This window comes from Mandrillus leucophaeus, unplaced genomic scaffold, assembly GCF_000951045.1.
Source record: "Mandrillus leucophaeus isolate KB7577 unplaced genomic scaffold, Mleu.le_1.0 Scaffold143, whole genome shotgun sequence".
NCBI classification, from domain to species: Eukaryota; Metazoa; Chordata; class Mammalia; order Primates; family Cercopithecidae; genus Mandrillus; species Mandrillus leucophaeus.
In genome coordinates, this window is record NW_012101399.1 from 3808888 (window position 1) to 3823121 (window position 14234).

The following is a 14234-nucleotide window of genomic DNA, read 5'->3' on the forward strand; positions in this document are numbered from 1 at the left end:
TAGCCCTTTTGGGGAGCCATCCAAAATATTTAAGCAAGATGCTAAGAACAGAGATTTGTCTGTCTGAATGTTGTGGATAAAGGGAGGGGAAGAAGTTGAGGGTGGCCTCCACCTTATGCCCTATTAGCACTTGCAGGTTCTGTGGCCCATTCCTTTTGTGTTTTTAAGAGTAAATGTGACAAATAAGGTGCTAATGACTTATACAAATTTTTTTTGAGATGTGTTTTCTTTTGGAGTTTTCTTAAATATGAAAATTTTGGACTTCAGTACTTTAGTAGCTGAATTTGAGGCATGGAACAAGCCCCTGGGGTAGATATTCTGGGGGTAGGGAGCAACTTTGTAGAATTTCTTAAATGAGGGCATTCTCAGCCTGTGAGTCATAGTTGTTCCACTACTGACCTACCGTCATTACGACATACGCTTAGTGATGATTGATTTGCATGGATGCAGTTAAATTCATTTTCTTATGCCCCTGTATAATCAGAGGGATATTTTTGAGACTTAAAGCCTCCAATATGGTATTCTTCCAAACTTTAATCCTTCTGAAAAAATATAACAAGTTTTGTTGCAAAGTTTTTCCTTTGGTGCTGACAGTGATGGAAATAGAAAGAGGAAACCTTACTTGGCCTTAAGCAGAGAATGAGAAAATCCAAAAATCTGACACAAAATTTGCACAGATTTTTTTCCCCTCATAATTAAAGTACTGAGGAAATGCCATAAGATGATTCTTTGTGAGCAGAGCTCATCCATTCATCAGATCAGTAAAAATTTTAAAGTCTGACAGCACAAAGTGTTGGCTAGGATTAAGAACATAGGAACTGCCTTTAATTCCAGTATTTGGGGAGGCCAAGGCAGAAGGATCACCTGAGTCCAGGAGTTCGCAACTAGCCTGAGCAATATAGTGAGATCCCGTCTCTACAAAAAATAAAAACTTAACCAGGCATGATGGCAGACGCCTGTGGTTTCACCTACTAGGGAGGTTGAAGTGGGAGGATTGCTTAAGTCTGCAGTCCAAGGCTGCCATGAGCTATAATGCCTTTGCACTCCAGCCTGGGCAACAGAGTGAGAGCCTGTCTCAAAAAACAAACAACATAGGAACTTACTTCTGGTAAGAGTATAAATTAGCACAAACACTTTGGAGAGCAATTTGGCAGTATTTAGTCAAGTTAAAGCTGTGCATACTCTGTGAGCCAGAAATTGCGCTCCTAGGTATATTCTCTGAGAAGCTCTCTTACCTGTGCCCAAGGAGATACATACAAGAATATTCACAGCAGCATAGAAAAAAATTGGAAATGATGTACATTAGATCAACAGAAGAATTTATGGGTAAATTGTGAAATATTCAATGAATATAGCTATGAAAATGAATGAAATAGATATGCATATCTCCCATGGAAGAATCTCACAAACAAGATGTTGATCAAGTTGACCAAAAATCAAGTTGCAAGACCAGACCCAGTGGCTCATGCCTGTAAATTGGGAGCACTTTGGGAGGCCAAGGCAGGAAGACTTCTTGAGGCCAAGAGTTTGAGACCAGCCTGGGTAACATAGCAAGGCCCTGCTCTACAAAAAATAAAATTAGCCAGGCTTGGTGGCACATGCCCATGGTCCTAGCTACTCAGGAGGCTGAGGTGGGAGGATTCCTTGAGCCCAAGAGTTGTAGGCTGCAGTGAGCTATGAGTGCAGTGAGCTATGAGTGCATTCTGGGTGACAGAGCAAGACCCTGTCTCTTAAAAAAAAATTTCTGTTGAATGTGTAGAATATATTTCTATCCAGATTAAAAACTTGCAAATGCTATTGTGTGGGAAACAACAACCATTGTTGCTGCAATGGTAGCCTGTAAGTACACTAACAGGCAAGCTATTCAAGGGATCGTAGAACAAGAAAGGCTCATGAACCAAAACAAAATCCTCGAATCACTTGGCTTATTAAATCAATTTAAAACACACCATAAGAAGCTAGGTGAAAGACATGGAGTGGGTTAACACATTTAAGATGTGTCACAGGACGCAGAGTGGAAAGATGACAACACCTGAATCCTCAGTCCTGTCTCTCCTTGCCACATCAGCCTTCCTAACCAAGGGTTTGCTTGCAAAGATCAGAGTTGAGATTTAACCAAAGCAGCCCCACAGACAGGGGTGTTTGGGGTCAAAACACACACTTGCTCTAAAGTCTTGGGAGCAAAGTAGGTCTGGTTGACGGCGGTAGCTTGTCAGTATGAATCAGCAGCTATGAATTTTATTTATATTTCTTTTGCAGAGGATGTGAGGAGCCAATGGTTGGCCAAATTAAAACCTTTTGAATAGAGAATGCCTGATATGCCTTAAGTATCTTCAGTACGTCATGAAAATTGGATGATTCAGGGCCTCATGTATCATGACTATTATGTGTTTCTTGCTCTTTTCATCTCTTTCTAATTATGTTCATTACACAAATGCACTACTACATTTTGTAGGAATTTTGCCTGTTTCATAAGCTACTTGCTTCAATTCTTAGTTTCATTTTTTTCTCCCTATGTGTTTGTCTTATTTTGTATAGCAGAATTGAATATTCTTAAATAATCCAACAAACACACATTATAAATACATGTGTAGTATGGTTAAAATAAAAATAAATGCTTAGAAAGATTAATCCTCAAGTTCAGGATTTGCCTAACTATGGTAGAGGCATAAAGGGGTGCGTTAAGGATGGAATTTACAGGACTTCAGTTATATTGGTAATGTTTTGTTTCTTAATATGGATGCTGGGTATGTGGGTGTTTATTATTTGTAATTTTGTACATCTGAACTTTTAAAAAATAAATTTAAGAAAAGTTTGAAACAGTAAATACCTGGAGTCTTCCATATAACAGACATTTGATACTTTTCTTTTTTTTAAGACACAGAATCTTGCTCTGTCGCCCAGGCTGGAGTGAAGTGGCACAATCATAGCTCAATGTAACCTCAAACTTCTGGGCTCAAGCGATCTTCCTGCCTCAGCCTCCCAAACAGCTACAACTATAGGCATGTGACCACTATGCCTGGCTAATTTTTTAATTTGTTGTGGAGACAGGGTCTTGCTTTGTTATTTAGGCTGGTCTTGAATTCCTGGCCTCAGGTGATCTTCCTGTATCAGTCTCCTGAGTCACTGAGATTGCAGGTGTGAGCCACAGTACCTGGCCCTATCATTTTTTATTTTAATAAAGTTAAATAATTTGACTAGGCCAACTTAATTGATATGTTATCTCTCTATTGCTAGGTACACACATGTATTTTTTAACAAACATTTGCTGAGTGCATAACTATTTGCACTGTACCAGTTGACATGGGAGATGAAAAGTTGAATACAGATTGGGTGCAGTGGCTCATGCCTATAATCCCAGCACTTTGGGTGGCCGAGGCAGGTGGATCACCAGAGGTAAGGAGTTCGAGACCAGCCTGGCCAACGTGAAACCCCATCTCCACTGGGCATGGTGGTGGGCACCTGTAATCCCAGCTACTCGGGAGGCTGAGGCGAGAGAATCACTTGAACCTGAAATGAAGAGGCTGCAGTGAGCCAAGATCGCACCATTGCACTCCAGCCTGGGCAACAAGAGCAAAATCCTGTCTCAAAAAAAAAAAGGAAAAGTTGAGTGCAACAAAATTCTTACTCTCAAGTAGGAATTACTCTCAAACTTTCACTTTAGTCATGGAGTTGCCACTATTGCAAAAATTAGTATAATTCAAAGGCATGATATATGTGTCTCAAGTAAAGTACAAATTGTGGGTGGTCCGAGTAGGTGGAGCTTCATTCAGAGGGTGTGAGCAGAATGCATTTAAGAGGAAGGTGACATTCAATCTGGACGTTAAAAGAAGTAGATTTCAACAGGCAAAAATAGAAAGGAAGGCATTGCAGGACAAGGAAGTACAATGCACAAAGAAGTAAAGAATGGAGTGTTCAGAGCAGCAACTTGTCTGAATTGTTGGATGGGTATGGGAGAGTACTACAAGGGTGGGTGGGAAGGCAAGTTAGGACAAGAGTCCTCTACAGCATTAACGGGTTATCTGTGGATGGATTATGAGGGATTTTTATTTTCTTCTTTGTAATATTCTGTACATTCTATATATTCTGCAGTGACGACATATTACTGCTTTGTCATGGATTTTTTTTAATTGGCATAAGAGGATTTCATTTGTAGCCTTCCAAGTCATTCCAGTTGCCCCCTTAGCTATGGAAATGCTGGGAGTAGAGTTTACCCATCCTTCTGGTATTATGCTATTCTCTGAAACTCAGGGTAAACAAAATTGGTCCCCGATGAAGTGGTTGGATAATATGAGGATGGAGCCTTGACCATCTGGAAAGGCAAGGACACATTTTCTACCCTGCTCTTTCAAGGTTTATCAGGGTAACCAGGCCACGGCCCATTCTCAGAGAACAGTAATGAGGACCTGAAATAAAATTATCATTAGGAATCAGCAAACCTAAGTTGACATCCTGGGATAAATTTAAGGGCCTAGGCATTCTTGGAGGAAGCACAGCATGTGGCTAAGTTAGAAGCTTCTTGGGACCCAGCTACTCTCGTTCCATGCTGAGAATACGGGAAATGGTGACTATCATTGACTGACAGGGACTCCAAGAGAGCTATAATTGCAGGACCCCAGGTTGGAGCCCCACCATGGCTAGGCAGGTTCAGATGCAGCAAGGGCATTTGCCACAGCATGGACCATGCAGGACCATACTTAGAGCCTGTGAGGCTGCAAGGAAGGAGAGCAGTAGTGAAATGGTCAAGCTTCCCACTTCCCTCTAGACCTAGCAATGGAAACACAACTCACCCTTGTCACTCTTTGGACCCAGTAAGACCATAGTGTCTTTTTCTTTTCTTTTCTTTTCTTTTTTTTTTTTGAGACAGGGTCTTACTCCAGTTGCCCAGGAGAGAGTGCAGTGGTGTTAGCTCACTGCAGCCTCTACCTCCTGAGCTCAGGTGATTCTCCCACCTCAGCCTCCCAAGTAGCTGGAACTATAGATGTGTGCCACCATGCCCAGCTAATTTTTGTATTTTTAGTAGAGATGGGGTTTTGCCATGTTGCCCAGGCTGGTCTCGAACTCCTGGACTCAAGCAAGCTGCCTGCCTTGGCTTCCCAAAGTGCTGGGATTACAGGCGTGAGCGACCACACCCAGCCCATAGTGTCTTTGGACAATTTGGGGAGAGTCTATATTAGACTTTCTCCTGATAGGGTAAGTGAGGATTTGAGAAATTAATTACAAAAATAAAAGTCATGACTATAACAATAAAGTGGTGTTGTGGATTAGGTCATACAGTATTGATCTATATTATCCAAATATTCTGCAATCAACATGTGTTAATATATAATCTGATAAAAGTTGCTTTTATAAGTCTTATTCTAAATTACCAAATTAGCTTTAAAATATAATGTATGCTCTTTGGTACATATTCAAAATAAAAGTAGTAAAATATTAATATAAAGATTTTTTTACATTAATCTTATAAAACCACTTGATCTTGTAACTGGTCTCTGACAGTGTCTAAAGTTTGTTTCCTTGACCAAAAGGGCTTTGTTGTACTGTCAACACTGAGAGCCTAGTTAGAAATGCAACACGATCGTAGCAAAGTCGATGGTGTCCCGTAAGGCCCATTCCACACAACCAGCAAAGTGAAGCTATGTTGTGTGATTATCCTGCTGTTTTCTAATCTACTTCATTCGGTTGGGTATGTAAGCATCTTGGAAACAGTTTCTTCCCCATCTAGAACTCTGCAAGTCTCATACAACATCTTCAAATAATTTAAGTTTGTCATATCTTTAAAATTATTGAGATTTTTATAGCTGATACTCATGCTTGGCCTGTTGAAATATTAAAAAGATAAAATCTGCAAAGTAGTATCATTTTTTATATATTTTTTTCTGCCATGTGACTCAGTTTTTTTTTTTTTTTTTTACATTAGAAACAGGGTCTCACTATCAGGGTGTGGTGGCTCACGCCTGTAATCCCAGCACTTTGGGAGGCCAAGGCAGGTGGATCACGAGGTCAGGAGATTGAGACCATCCTGGCTAACACGGTGAAACCCTGTCTCCACTAAAAATACAAAAAATTAGCCAGGCATAGTGGCAGGCGCCTGTAGTCCCAGCTACTAGGGAGGCTGAGGCAGGAGAATAGCGTGAACCCGGGAGGTGGAGCTTGCAGTGAGCCGAGATTGCGCCACTGCACTCCAGCCTGGGTAACAGAGTGAGACTCTATCTCAAAAAAAAAAAAAAGAAAAAGAAAAACAGGGTCTCACTATGTTGGCCAGGCTGGTCTCAAACTCCTGGCCTCAGGCAATCCTCCTGCCTCAGTCTCCCAAAGCACTAGGACTACAGACATGAGCCACTGTGTCTGGCCAGTATTATCATTTCTTGAACAACACTGAGATTTAAACTCAGTAAAGTTAAATTAGAAAATTCTCTTACTAGTTCAAAAGGTTCATGAAGAAATGAAATTAAAAGATAAAATATATAAACTTCATTTCTCAACATAAGCTCCAACAGGTTCAAGACATTTTTATAAGTGATAATAGCCATTTAGTCCATCCCTAAAGAACTGAGGGTTCTGGGAAATCAACCAGGTCAATATAGTCTTTTTTACATTATTAACTGAAAAAAAAGATTTAAAGACTTTTTAGGAAACAAAAAGTCAGAAGGAGCCAAATCAGGACTGTAAGGTGGATGCCTAATCATTCAGCATCAAAACTCAAAACATTGCCCTTCTCTGGCCAGGCAGGGTGTAATCCCAGCACTTTGGGAGGCCGAGGCGGGCGGATCATGAGGTCAGGAGTTTGAGACCGGCCTGGCCAACATGGTGAAACCCTGTCTCTACTAAAAATACAAAAATTAGCTGGGCGTGGTGGTGCAGGCCTGTAATCCCAGCTACTCGGTAGGCTGAGGCAGGAGAATGGCTTGAACCCAGGAGGCAGAGGTTGCAGTGAGCTGAGATTGTGCCATTGCACTCCAGCCTGGGCGACAGAGCAAGACTCCATAATAAAAACAAAAACAAAAATTGCCCTTGTCTGATGAGAGGAATGAATGAGCAGGAGCATTGTTGTGGTGGAGAAGGACTCTCTGGTGAAGCTTTCCTGGGCATTTTTCTGCTAAAGCTTTGGCTTTCTCAAAACACACTCATAATAAGCAAATATTACTGTTCTTTGGCCCTCCAGAAAGTCAATGAGCAAAGTGCCTTGAGCATCCAAAAAAAAAAACCTTCACCATGACCTTGGTTCTTGATGGTCTGCTTGTGCTTTGACTGACGCACATCCCCCTCTTGGTAGCTATTGCTGTGATTGTGTTTTGTCTTTAGGATTGTACTGGCAAAGCCATGTTTTATTTCCTGTTACAGTTCTTTGAAGAAATGCCCTGAGATTGTTGATCCCACTTGTTTTAAAATTGCCATCAAAAGCTCTGCTTTTGTCTGCTGTTGATTTGGGCACAACGGTTTTGACACCCATCAAGTGGAGAGTTTGCTCAACTTTATAATTTTTCAGTCAGAATTGTGTAAGTGCAACCGACTGAGATGTCTATGGTGTTGGCTATTGTTTCTGCTGTTAATCATTGGTCCTCTTCAATTAGGGCTCAGACAAGAGGAGTTTTTCCTCACAAATTGATGTGGATGGTCTGCTCTGCAGGCTTCAGCTTTCACATTGTCTCGCCCCTTCTTAAAATGAATTATTCTATTTATAAACTGCTTAATTTTGGGGCACATTGTCCCAATAAACTTTTCATTAAAAGTTAATGATTTCATCATTCTTCCAACCAAGCTTCACTAAAAATTTAATGTTTGTTCTTGCTTCAATTTTAGCAGAATTTACGTTGCTCTGATAAGGGACTCCTTACAAACTGATGTCTCATCTTAGTGCCTCCAACTAGATCCTTTTCAGACATGTTATAACAAGTTAGTACAAGTTTATTTTGGTGCAAAAATTTTTGACATCTATGCATAGTTTTTCATAATACGTATTTCAGTGAACTTTTAAAAGACCCCTTGTATAATGTGTTTTACTTGTCTGAGTTCCCCGCTAGATCGAAAGCATGGGAATTGGACTGTGTGATGATGGCCTTCAAAACTTCAGCATTTGACCTGGTGCAGAGCATATACCAGCTGCAAGATAAATTTGATGAATTGTTTTCTGAGGAGGAGTTAGTGAGCAGGGCCAGGGGCAGCTAGGACTGACACTGCACAATTCTGGACCAAAACCATAGCTTTCACTATTTGGATATGTCACCTATCTACTTCTGGGTTCTTAATTGTGTTTGAGATTCTTGAGATTTTGGATAATTAAACTCGATGAAAGGATTATGATTGTGCTTTGTGGTCAGAAGCCTTGTGGAGTCAACATCTTAGGAGAGTATTTTTGTTGCATGGAAGAGAAACTAACTTCAGGCCAGGCGCGGAAGTAGCCCAGTCTCCTGGGGGACTAGAACCACGAGCCAGGAAGCTTCTGGGAAGCTGGGAAGCTGGCTTTTTCTCATGTCTATTTTTCTCACTGTAGATTTATTTTTCTTTCTCCCTCTCTCTCACTGCCTGCAGGATCAGCAGATCTGTTTTCACTACCTCAAGGTACACAGCCCCAAACACTGCCCATCCCCAGCTCCCCATGCACATCTTGCCTGTTGGAGAAACCAGGACAGAGATGAGCATTTCTGTCCCAATTCCAGACTCCCCCGAGAGATTCTGATCGGCCCAGCTTAGGTCAGGGGATAGTCTTCACTCAAGAGTTCCAGAGATAACAGAGACTGGAGTAACAGGCATTGCAGAACTGATTTTATAAATGAAGAACGTGTACCACACATATTGCTAGTTAAAAGCATGTATACTGTTGAGTTCTACCTCCTCAGAAGTCTAGGTTTCCTTCCTTTGAGGGTGAAGAAGCAGTAACAGGCGTCCTCCATCAGACCCCTCTCTGTGGGCACCTAGAACACTTCCCGTTGACGTCTGCTTCAAGAGGAGGTCACTAAAAGTGCCCCACATGACGCAGCAGACACTCCGCCGGTCCCAGTGCCCTCTCCAAGACCTTCCAGATGGTGAAGTGTTAAGAGTCTAAAATGGAGTAAATGATCTGCAGAAATTCGGTGGTGTCAGAGGAGCCAGTCCAAAGTCACTCGGCTCTAAAACGCAGTGATTCTGATTTTAAGGATGCCCAGGAACATAACGCGGCACGAGAGACCCAGAGGCGAGCGTGCAGCTGCCAGGAGAGCAGCTGGCAGGGCTGCGGGGGGCTGCTGGCCGGCCGGGCCCCAGTGGGAGGAGGCGCGGGGGAGGTGCGGGAGGAGGAAGAGCGCTGTGTGAGGGCGGAGCCGCGGTGGCCTGCGCGCTACAGTCTGTTGCGCTCGACTTATTAGCTTGGCACGCGGATAGAAAAATGTACGTTTGAATCTATTTCTGGTTTTCAAATGTGTGAAGAAAACACATAACTTTATTATTTTATTTTTGTAAAGTTAAAGACAGGGACAGATGCCCCTAAAGCGTATGCATTCTATAAGAAATTCCTATTCTTTGGTGGCGCATCTTTGGAAGCAAAAATCAAGGACAAATAGGTCATCTCTAACTTTTCTGCAGGAATATTGGCAATAAAAAGAATAGAGTCAACACTGGTAACTAATGGAGATGAGGGAAATACAATCTGGGAAGATGTTAAGGTTCTTTTTTTTTTTTTTTTTTTTAAGAACTTTTAAAGGAAAAACAATGAAGTAAGTGTTGATGTAATATGAATATGTTATTACTTGTTAAGTGCCAAAAATACTGCAGATATAAATAATCTTTTAACATGTAGTCAAGAAACATTTGAATACTTATAGAAATTCCCTCACCAGAGGTGTTTGGAAATCTTAAAATCTTAATATACTTTTGTGAATGGTCAGAGTAAATCAGAAATGAAAGAAATCTGGAAAAATAAAAACACATTATCCATGCAACAAAAGCATTGCTAGAAGGGGTTGTTATCATAAATAGAACTCCAACTGGAGTGCCATATAGTCAAAGAAAAGTCTTATAAAGCAAAATACTGCATGATTTATTTACTCAAAAAGTGTTGTTGAGCACGCGCTATGTGCCAGGCACGGTGCTAAGCATGGGACGACACGGGAAAATAAAACGGATGTTGTCCCTGCATGCATGTCCCTCCCCAGGCTTTTGGCTGTGCAGAGAAAGTATCATAACTGCCAAATAAGTAAATAGTTGGATGGGGCCTAAGAGATCAGTGTGACATAAAACAAGTGTAGATGTTAATCCATTTCAAAATACTCTTTACAGACTTTTCAGTATTCCTATGATTTTCTGGAAATGAGACAGGAAATCAAATAATTTTTTTTTTAAGAGTAGAGGTCCAATTTTCAATATGTAATCCAGTTCCTTTCAGGAAGTGTTAATCATGTGATTCCTATTAGAATTAAAAACAGTCATCATCCTGTAATACTGACCATCTGTTTCAGATATGGCAGGCACGCTTGGGAAACCCAGAATAATGGGAACTCAAAACTATTATTCATTCGAGAGCTTATCAGTCCAAGAAGATGCCACCTTGGTCAGATGTGGATGAGGCATGACTGGACCAACCCTATGGGCTCTGCACCCACCTGTGCTATAAACTGTTGATGTGATAACTGTGTGTCCCTGGGTTGTCTGACCTGCAGCTGTACTCCACTTTTAGTACAATGCCTGCCACCCACAAGAGTGTTGTCACCATTGAAGTGAATGCTATAAAGCATTGTGAGCAATTCAAAAGAAGGGTGCTGCTTAACTACCCAAAATCATTATACACCCACAGGTAAAGCTCTCTCTCTCTCTCTTTCTCTGCCTCTCTCTCTTTTGACACTCTTAATATGGTAATATAAAAGGGCATTCCTTAGGGTACATTTAAATGTCTGTGTTTCATTCCATTTGTTAATCATTTTAACTTTTAAATTAATTAGTATTTTCAGGATGTTATCCTTGCACTAAAGGAAACCTATTAATTTAATGATTCTAGGTCACTACTATGGACTGAATATTTGTGTCCCCCCGAAATTCATATGTTGAAATCCTAACCCTCATTGTGCTGCATTGGGAGGTGTGGCTTTGGGGAGGTGATTAGGTCATGAGAACCGAGCCCTCATGAATAAGATTAGTGCCCTTATAAAAGAGACCCAGAGCGCTCTCTTTCCCCTTTCTGCCATTTAAGGACTTAGTCAGAAGACCACAGTCTATAAACTGGTAAACTGGTCCCTACCAGACATTGAATCTGCATTTTAATCTCAGACTTCCCAACCTCCAGAACAGTGAGAAGTAAATGTAGTTTAAGCCACCCAGTCTATAGTATTTTTGTTATAGCTGCCTGAATGGAGTAAGACAGTCACCATGTTTGAAAAAGAGACATATTTGGGTCTCTAGAAGCTGCCTGTCTGTTAATTTATGACTAAAATTAATTTGTTCATGATTTCCTCTCTAAATCTAGATTATTTGGCCATGTGTCAGAAACACATGTTTGGGAATTTATTTGGCTAGATGACTTGGATTGAAGCCTCAAAATTTAAAAAGAAAAGAAAAAAAGCACAACTAAACAGAAGCTAATCAATGTAAATACCTGACAGTGTTGAAGCAGCCAGGGACGATGGTGGCCTAAAGCATCATAGATAGCTGTATAGCTATCTTTTTCTGTATAGCTCGCTTTTTCTTTTCCTTTCTTTCTTTTATAAAATAACAGCTTTATTGAGATATAATTCACATATCAAAAATGCATCCTTTCAATGTGTGCAATTCAGCGTTCTTAGTACATTCACAAAGTTGTGCAACCATTGACACCAGTTCCAGATTATTTTCATTATCCCAAAAAGAAGCCCTATGCTTATTTGCAGTTACCTCCATTCCCCCTTTCTGGAGCCCCTGGAAACCATTAATCTATTTTCTGTCTCTACAGACTTGCCTATTCTGGACAGTTTATATAAATGGAATCATATATTATGTGGATTCTTTCATTCAGTGTAATTTTTCAAGGTTCATCCATCTTTATTCCTTTTTAAGGCCAAATATTCCATTGTATGGCTATAACACATTCTGTATATTCATCAGCTGATGGACATTTGGGTTGTTTCCATATTTTAGCTAGTATTAATCATGTTCTATGAACATGAGTGTACAAGTTTTTGAGTAGACATGTTTTCAGTGCTCTTGGGTGTATAGCTAGCACTGGCATTGCTAGGCCATATGGGAACTCAATGGTTAACTTTTTGAGGAACTGCCAAGCTATTTTCCAAAGTGACTGAATCATTTACATTCTCACCAACGATAAATGAGGATTCAGATTTCCCCACATCCTTGTCAACACTTTTTATTGTCTATCTTTTTGATGATAGATGACTTAATATATGTGAAGTGGTATCTTGTGGTTTTGGTTTGTGTTCGCATAATAACTAATACTGTTGAGAATCTTTTCATGTGATTACTAACCAACCTTTCTTTGTCTCTCCTTCATCCCTACTATTCCCAGCCTCTGGTAACCATGAATCCACTCTCTACCTCCATGAGATCCACATTTAGCTCCCACATGTGAATGACAGCATGTGGTATTTGTCTTTCTGCGCTCAGCTTATTTCACTCAACATAATGACCTCCAGGTCCATCCATGTTGCTGTAAATGAAAGGATTGGATTTTTTATGGCTGAATAATATTCTACTGTGTATACGTACCACATTTTCTTTATCCATTTATCCATGGATGGACACATAGGTTGATTCCATATCTTTGCTATTGTGAATAGAGTAATAAATATGAAAGTGCGGATACGTCTTCCATATACTGATTTCCTTTCTTTTGGACAAAATGGATTAAAGACTTAATAAGTCTTTAGCAGTAGGATTGCTAGATTATATGGTAGCTCTATAATTTTTTTGAGGAACTTCTATAGTGTTTTATAGTGAGTATACTAACATTCCCATCAACAATGTATAGGCATTCCTCTTTCTCCACATCCTCACCGCCATCTGTTATTTTTTGTCTTTTTGATAAAAGCCATTTTAATTAGGATTAGGTGATATCTCATTGTGGTTTTGCTTTGCATTTCCCTGATGATTAATGATGTTGAGCATTTTTTTTATACCTGTTGGCCATTTGTATGTCTTCTTTTGAGAAATATCTATTCGGGTCTTTTGCCCCCCACTCCTTTTTTGAGATAGGGTCTCACTATGTTGCTCAGGCTTGTCTCCAACTCCCTGGCTCAAGCAATCCTCCTGCTTCAGCCTCCTAAGTAGCTGGGATTACAGATGAGTGCCATGTGCCTGGCTCTGCCCATTCTTTAATCAGATTGCTTTTTGCTATAGAGTTGAATCTTTATATATTCTGATTATTAATTCCTTGTAAGATGGATAGTTTGCAAATGTTTTCTCCCATTCTTTAGGTTGTGTCTTCACTTTGCTGATTGTTTCCTTTGCTCTGCAGAAGTTTTGTGTTTCTTTTAAACTTGATATAACCCGATTTGTCTATTTTTGCTTTGACTGCCTGTGCTTTTGAGGTCTTTTCCAAAAAATCTTTGCCTAGACCAGTGTCCTGAAGCATTTCCCCCAATGTTTTCTTCTAGTTGTTTCATAGTTTTAGGTCTTAGATTTGTCTTTAATCTACTTTGATTTGATTTTTGATATGATGAAATATAGAGGTTAGCTTCATTCTTCTGCATCTGGTTATTTAGTTTTCCCAGCACCATTTATTGAAGAGATCGTTTTGTCTCTAATATATGTTCTTGGCACCTATGTTGAAAATGGGTTAGCTGTAAATGCATGGATTTATTTCTGAGTCTCTGTGCCATTAGTCAGTGTGTCTGTTTTTATGCCAGTAGACTTTCTTTTGGCTACTATAACTTTGTAATATATTTCAAAGTCAGATAGTGTGATGCCTCCAGCTTTGTTGTTTTTGCTCAGGAATGGTTTGGCTATTTGGGGTCTTGAGTGGTTCCATTAGAATTTAGGGTTTTGTGGTTTTTTTTTCCTATTTCTGTGATGAATGTCATTAGTATTTTGATAGAGATTGCGTTGGATCTATAGATTACTTTGGGCAGTATGGTCATTTTAATGATATTCTTCCAGTCCATGAGCATGGAACATTTTTCCCTTTTTTTTGTCCTCTTCAACTTTTTCATAAGTACTTTATAATTTTCATTGCATAAATCTTTCACTTCTTTGGTTAAATTTATTCATAGGTATTTTGTATAGTAAATAGGATTGCTTTCTTGATTTATTTTTTAGACTGTTCACTGTTGGCATAT